Genomic DNA, 8,082 nt, shown 5'->3' with positions numbered 1-8,082 from the left:
AATTACAGAATCTTTTGGTACCATGCAGACATCAGCGTACAAATTTTTTAATACGATAAACATAAAATAAGTATGCCTCGCACAGGATCCGCGTCAAAAAAGTATCAATTTCTAATATTTTAAGACGAGCCAAAAATTCATCGATTATACATTTTAATAGTACATTGATTACAGAATCTTTTGGTACCAAACAGACACCAGCGTACAAATTTTTTAACTTGATATACATAAAATAAGCTTGCTCGCATGTGGTCAGCGGTAAAAGAGTATCGATTTCTAATATTTTAAGACGAGCCAAAAATTCATCGATTATACATTTTAATAGTACATTGAATACAGAATCTTTTGGTACCATGCAGACATCAGCGTACAAATTTTTTAATACGATAAACATAAAATAAGTATGCCTCGCACAGGGTCCGCGTCAAAAAAGTATCGATTTCTAATATTTTAAGACGAGCCAAAAATTCATCGATTATACATTTTAATAGTACATTGATTACAAAATCTTTTGGTACCAAGCAGACAGCAGCGTACAAACTTTTTCATTTGCTATACATAAATTAAGGATGCGTCGCATAGGGTCAGCGGCATAAATGTATCAATTTCTAATATTTTAAGACGAGCCAAAAATTCATCGATTATACATTTTAATAGTACATTGAATACAGAATCTTTTGGTACCATGCAGACATCAGCGTACAAATTTTTTAATACGATAAACATAAAATAAGTATGCCTCGCACAGGATCCGCGTCAAAAAAGTATCAATTTCTAATATTTTAAGACGAGCCAAAAATTCATCGATTATACATTTTAATAGTACATTGATTACAGAATCTTTTGGTACCAAACAGACACCAGCGTACAAATTTTTTAACTTGATATACATAAAATAAGCTTGCTCGCATGTGGTCAGCGGTAAAAGAGTATCGATTTCTAATATTTTAAGACGAGCCAAAAATTCATCGATTATACATTTTAATAGTACATTGATTACAAAATCTTTTGGTACCAAGCAGACAGCAGCGTACAAACTTTTTCATTTGCTATACATAAATTAAGGATGCGTCGCATAGGGTCAGCGGCATAAATGTATCAATTTCTAATATTTTAAGACGAGCCAAAAATTCATCGATTATACATTTTAATAGTACATTGATTACAGAATCTTTTGGTACCATGCAGACACCAGCGTACAAATTTTTTAACTTGATATACATAAAATAATGTTGCGTCGCATAGGGTCAGCGGTAATAAAGTATCAATTTCTAATATTTTAAGACGAGCCAAAAATTCATCGATTATACATTTTAATAGTACATTAATTACAGAATCTTTTGGTACCATGCAGACACCAGCGTACAAATTTTTTAATACGATAAACATAAAATAAAGATGCGTCGCACAGGGTCCGCGTCAAAAAAGTATCAATTTCTAATATTTTAAGAAGAGCCAAAAATTCATCGATTATACATTTTAATAGTACATTGAATCCAGAATCTTTTGGTACCATGCAGACATCAGCGTACAAATTTTTTAATACGATAAACAAAAAATAAGGATGCCTCGCACAGGGTCCGCGTCAAAAAAGTATCGATTTCTAATATTTTAAGACGAGCCAAAAATTCATCGATTATACATTTTAATAGTACATTGATTACAGAATCTTTTGGTACCAAACAGACACCAGCGTACAAATTTTTTAACTTGATATACATAAAATAAGCTTGCTCGCATGTGGTCAGCGGTAAAAGAGTATCGATTTCTAATATTTTAAGACGAGCCAAAAATTCATCGATTATACATTTTAATAGTACATTGAATACAGAATCTTTTGGTACCATGCAGACATCAGCGTACAAATTTTTTAATACGATAAACTTAAAATAAGTATGCCTCGCACAGGATCCGCGTCAAAAAAGTATCAATTTCTAATATTTTAAGACGAGCCAAAAATTCATCGATTATACATTTTAATAGTACATTGATTACAGAATCTTTTGGTACCAAACAGACATTAGCGTACAAATTTTTTAACTTGATATACATAAAATAAGCTTGCTCGCATGTGGTCAGCGGTAAAAGAGTATCGATTTCTAATATTTTAAGACGAGCCAAAAATTCATCGATTATACATTTTAATAGTACATTGATTACAAAATCTTTTGGTACCAAGCAGACAGCAGCGTACAAACTTTTTCATTTGCTATACATAAATTAAGGATGCGTCGCATAGGGTCAGCGGCATAAATGTATCCATTTCTAATATTTTAAGACGAGCCAAAAATTCATCGATTATACATTTTAATAGTACATTGATTACAGAATCTTTTGGTACCATGCAGACACCAGCGTACAAATTTTTTAACTTGATATACATAAAATAATGTTGCGTCGCATAGGGTCAGCGGTAATAAAGTATCAATTTCTAATATTTTAAGACGAGCCAAAAATTCATCGATTATACATTTTAATAGTACATTAATTACAGAATCTTTTGGTACCATGCAGACACCAGCGTACAAATTTTTTAATACGATAAACATAAAATAAGGATGCGTCGCACAGGGTCCGCGTCAAAAAAGTATCAATTTCTAATATTTTAAGAAGAGCCAAAAATTCATCGATTATACATTTTAATAGTACATTGATTACAGAATCTTTTGGTACCATGCAGACATCAGCGTACAAATTTTTTAATACGATAAACAAAAAATAAGGATGCCTCGCACAGGGTCCGCGTCAAAAAAGTATCGATTTCTAATATTTTAAGACGAGCCAAAAATTCATCGATTATACATTTTAATAGTACATTGATTACAGAATCTTTTGATACCAAGCAGACAACAGCGTACAAACTTTTTCGTTTGCTATACATAAATTAAGGATGCGTCGCATAGGGTCAGCGGTAAAAAAGTATAAATTTTTAATATTTTAAGACGAGCCAAAAATTCATCGATTATACATTTTAATAGTACATTGATTATAGAATCATTTGGTACCAAACAGACACCAGCGTACAAATTTTTTAACTTGATATACATAAAATAATGTTGCGTCGCATAGGGTCAGCGGTAATAAAGTATCAATTTCTAATATTTTTAGACGAGCCAAAAATTCATCGATTATACATTTTAATAGTACATTAATTACAGAATCTTTTGGTACCATGCAGACACCAGCGTACAAATTTTTTAATCTGATAAACATAAAATAAGGATGCGTCGACAGGGTCCGCGTCAAAAAAGTATCGATTTCTAATATTTTAAGACGAGCCAAAAATTCATCGATTATACATTTTAATAGTACATTGATTACAAAATCTTTTGGTACCAAGCAGACAACAGCGTACAAACTTTTTCATTTGCTATACATAAATTAAGGATGCGTCGCATAGGGTCAGCGGCATAAATGTATCAATTTCTAATATTTTAAGACGAGCCAAAAATTCATCGATTATACATTTTAATAGTACATTAATTACAGAATCTTTTGGTACCATGCAGACACCAGCGTACAAATTTTTTAATACGATAAACATAAAATAACGATGCGTCGCACAGGGTCCGCGTCAAAAAAGTATTAATTTCTAATATTTTAAGACGAGCCAAAAATTCATCGATTATACATTTTAGTAGTACATTAATTACAGAATCTTTTGGTACCATGCAGACACCAGCGTACAAATTTTTTAACTTGATATACATAAAATAATGTTGCGTCGCATAGGGTCAGCGGTAATAAAGTATCAATTTCTAATATTTTAAGACGAGCCAAAAATTCATCGATTATACATTTTAATAGTACATTAATTACAGAATCTTTTGGTACCATGCAGACATCAGCGTACAAATTTTTTAATACGATAAACATAAAATAAGTATGCCTCGCACAGGATCCGCGTCAAAAAAGTATCAATTTCTAATATTTTAAGACGAGCCAAAAATTCATCGATTATACATTTTAATAGTACATTGATTACAGAATCTTTTGGTACCAAACAGACACCAGCGTACAAATTTTTTAACTTGATATACATAAAATAAGCTTGCTCGCATGTGGTCAGCGGTAAAAGAGTATCGATTTCTAATATTTTAAGACGAGCCAAAAATTCATCGATTATACATTTTAATAGTACATTGAATACAGAATCTTTTGGTACCATGCAGACATCAGCGTACAAATTTTTTAATACGATAAACATAAAATAAGTATGCCTCGCACAGGGTCCGCGTCAAAAAAGTATCGATTTCTAATATTTTAAGACGAGCCAAAAATTCATCGATTATACATTTTAATAGTACATTGATTACAAAATCTTTTGGTACCAAGCAGACAGCAGCGTACAAACTTTTTCATTTGCTATACATAAATTAAGGATGCGTCGCATAGGGTCAGCGGCATAAATGTATCAATTTCTAATATTTTAAGACGAGCCAAAAATTCATCGATTATACATTTTAATAGTACATTGATTACAGAATCTTTTGGTAGCATGCAGACACCAGCGTACAAATTTTTTAACTTGATATACATAAAATAATGTTACGTCGCATAGGGTCAGCGGTAATAAAGTATCAATTTCTAATATTTTAAGACGAGCCAAAAATTCATCGATTATACATTTTAATAGTACATTAATTACAGAATCTTTTGGTACCATGCAGACACCAGCGTACAAATTTTTTAATACGATAAACATAAAATAAGGATGCGTCGCACAGGGTCCGCGTCAAAAAAGTATCAATTTCTAATATTTTAAGAAGAGCCAAAAATTCATCGATTATACATTTTAATAGTACATTGAATACAGAATCTTTTGGTACCATGCAGACATCAGCGTACAAATTTTTTAATACGATAAACAAAAAATAAGGATGCCTCGCACAGGGTCCGCGTCAAAAAAGTATCGATTTCTAATATTTTAAGACGAGCCAAAAATTCATCGATTATACATTTTAATAGTACATTGATTACAGAATCTTTTGGTACCAAACAGACACCAGCGTACAAATTTTTTAACTTGATATACATAAAATAAGCTTGCTCGCATGTGGTCAGCGGTAAAAGAGTATCGATTTCTAATATTTTAAGACGAGCCAAAAATTCATCGATTATACATTTTAATAGTACATTGATTATAGAATCATTTGGTACCAAACAGACACCAGCGTACAAATTTTTTAACTTGATATACATAAAATAATGTTGCGTCGCATAGGGTCAGCGGTAATAAAGTATCAATTTCTAATATTTTTAGACGAGCCAAAAATTCATCGATTATACATTTTAATAGTACATTAATTACAGAATCTTTTGGTACCATGCAGACACCAGCGTACAAATTTTTTAATCTGATAAACATAAAATAAGGATGCGTCGACAGGGTCCGCGTCAAAAAAGTATCGATTTCTAATATTTTAAGACGAGCCAAAAATTCATCGATTATACATTTTAATAGTACATTGATTACAAAATCTTTTGGTACCAAGCAGACAACAGCGTACAAACTTTTTCATTTGCTATACATAAATTAAGGATGCGTCGCATAGGGTCAGCGGCATAAATGTATCAATTTCTAATATTTTAAGACGAGCCAAAAATTCATCGATTATACATTTTAATAGTACATTAATTACAGAATCTTTTGGTACCATGCAGACACCAGCGTACAAATTTTTTAATACGATAAACATAAAATAACGATGCGTCGCACAGGGTCCGCGTCAAAAAAGTATTAATTTCTAATATTTTAAGACGAGCCAAAAATTCATCGATTATACATTTTAGTAGTACATTAATTACAGAATCTTTTGGTACCATGCAGACACCAGCGTACAAATTTTTTAACTTGATATACATAAAATAATGTTGCGTCGCATAGGGTCAGCGGTAATAAAGTATTAATTTCTAATATTTTAAGACGAGCCAAAAATTCATCGATTATACATTTTAATAGTACATTAATTACAGAATCTTTTGGTACCATGCAGACATCAGCGTACAAATTTTTTAATACGATAAACATAAAATAAGTATGCCTCGCACAGGATCCGCGTCAAAAAAGTATCAATTTCTAATATTTTAAGACGAGCCAAAAATTCATCGATTATACATTTTAATAGTACATTGATTACAGAATCTTTTGGTACCAAACAGACACCAGCGTACAAATTTTTTAACTTGATATACATAAAATAAGCTTGCTCGCATGTGGTCAGCGGTAAAAGAGTATCGATTTCTAATATTTTAAGACGAGCCAAAAATTCATCGATTATACATTTTAATAGTACATTGAATACAGAATCTTTTGGTACCATGCAGACATCAGCGTACAAATTTTTTAATACGATAAACATAAAATAAGTATGCCTCGCACAGGGTCCGCGTCAAAAAAGTATCGATTTCTAATATTTTAAGACGAGCCAAAAATTCATCGATTATACATTTTAATAGTACATTGATTACAAAATCTTTTGGTACCAAGCAGACAGCAGCGTACAAACTTTTTCATTTGCTATACATAAATTAAGGATGCGTCGCATAGGGTCAGCGGCATAAATGTATCAATTTCTAATATTTTAAGACGAGCCAAAAATTCATCGATTATACATTTTAATAGTACATTGATTACAGAATCTTTTGGTACCATGCAGACACCAGCGTACAAATTTTTTAACTTGATATACATAAAATAATGTTACGTCGCATAGGGTCAGCGGTAATAAAGTATCAATTTCTAATATTTTAAGACGAGCCAAAAATTCATCGATTATACATTTTAATAGTACATTAATTACAGAATCTTTTGGTACCATGCAGACACCAGCGTACAAATTTTTTAATACGATAAACATAAAATAAGGATGCGTCGCACAGGGTCCGCGTCAAAAAAGTATCAATTTCTAATATTTTAAGAAGAGCCAAAAATTCATCGATTATACATTTTAATAGTACATTGAATACAGAATCTTTTGGTACCATGCAGACATCAGCGTACAAATTTTTTAATACGATAAACAAAAAATAAGGATGCCTCGCACAGGGTCCGCGTCAAAAAAGTATCGATTTCTAATATTTTAAGACGAGCCAAAAATTCATCGATTATACATTTTAATAGTACATTAATTACAGAATCTTTTGGTACCATGCAGACACCAGCGTACAAATTTTTTAATACGATAAACATAAAATAAGGATGCGTCGCACAGGGTCCGCGTCAAAAAAGTATCAATTTCTAATATTTTAAGAAGAGCCAAAAATTCATCGATTATACATTTTAATAGTACATTGAATACAGAATCTTTTGGTACCATGCAGACATCAGCGTACAAATTTTTTAATACGATAAACAAAAAATAAGGATGCCTCGCACAGGGTCCGCGTCAAAAAAGTATCGATTTCTAATATTTTAAGACGAGCCAAAAATTCATCGATTATACATTTTAATAGTACATTGATTACAGAATCTTTTGGTACCAAACAGACACCAGCGTACAAATTTTTTAACTTGATATACATAAAATAAGCTTGCTCGCATGTGGTCAGCGGTAAAAGAGTATCGATTTCTAATATTTTAAGACGAGCCAAAAATTCATCGATTATACATTTTAATAGTACATTGAATACAGAATCTTTTGGTACCATGCAGACATCAGCGTACAAATTTTTTAATACGATAAACATAAAATAAGTATGCCTCGCACAGGATCCGCGTCAAAAAAGTATCAATTTCTAATATTTTAAGACGAGCCAAAAATTCATCGATTATACATTTTAATAGTACATTGATTACAGAATCTTTTGGTACCAAACAGACACCAGCGTACAAATTTTTTAACTTGATATATAAATAAAATAAGCTTGCTCGCATGTGGTCAGCGGTAAAAGAGTATCGATTTCCAATATTTTAAGACGAGCCAAAAATTCATCGATTATACATTTTAATAGTACATTGATTACAAAATCTTTTGGTACCAAGCAGACAGCAGCGTACAAACTTTTTCATTTGCTATACATAAATTAAGGATGCGTCGCATAGGGTCAGCGGCATAAATGTATCAATTTCTAATATTTTAA

This window comes from Prenolepis imparis, unplaced genomic scaffold (assembly GCF_030444845.1).
Source record: "Prenolepis imparis isolate NDT839.2.m4 unplaced genomic scaffold, iyPreImpa1.0 SCAF_7, whole genome shotgun sequence".
NCBI classification, from domain to species: Eukaryota; Metazoa; Arthropoda; class Insecta; order Hymenoptera; family Formicidae; genus Prenolepis; species Prenolepis imparis.
The sequence above is the reverse complement of the archived record's forward strand: the minus strand, read 5'-3'. Positions refer to the sequence as shown.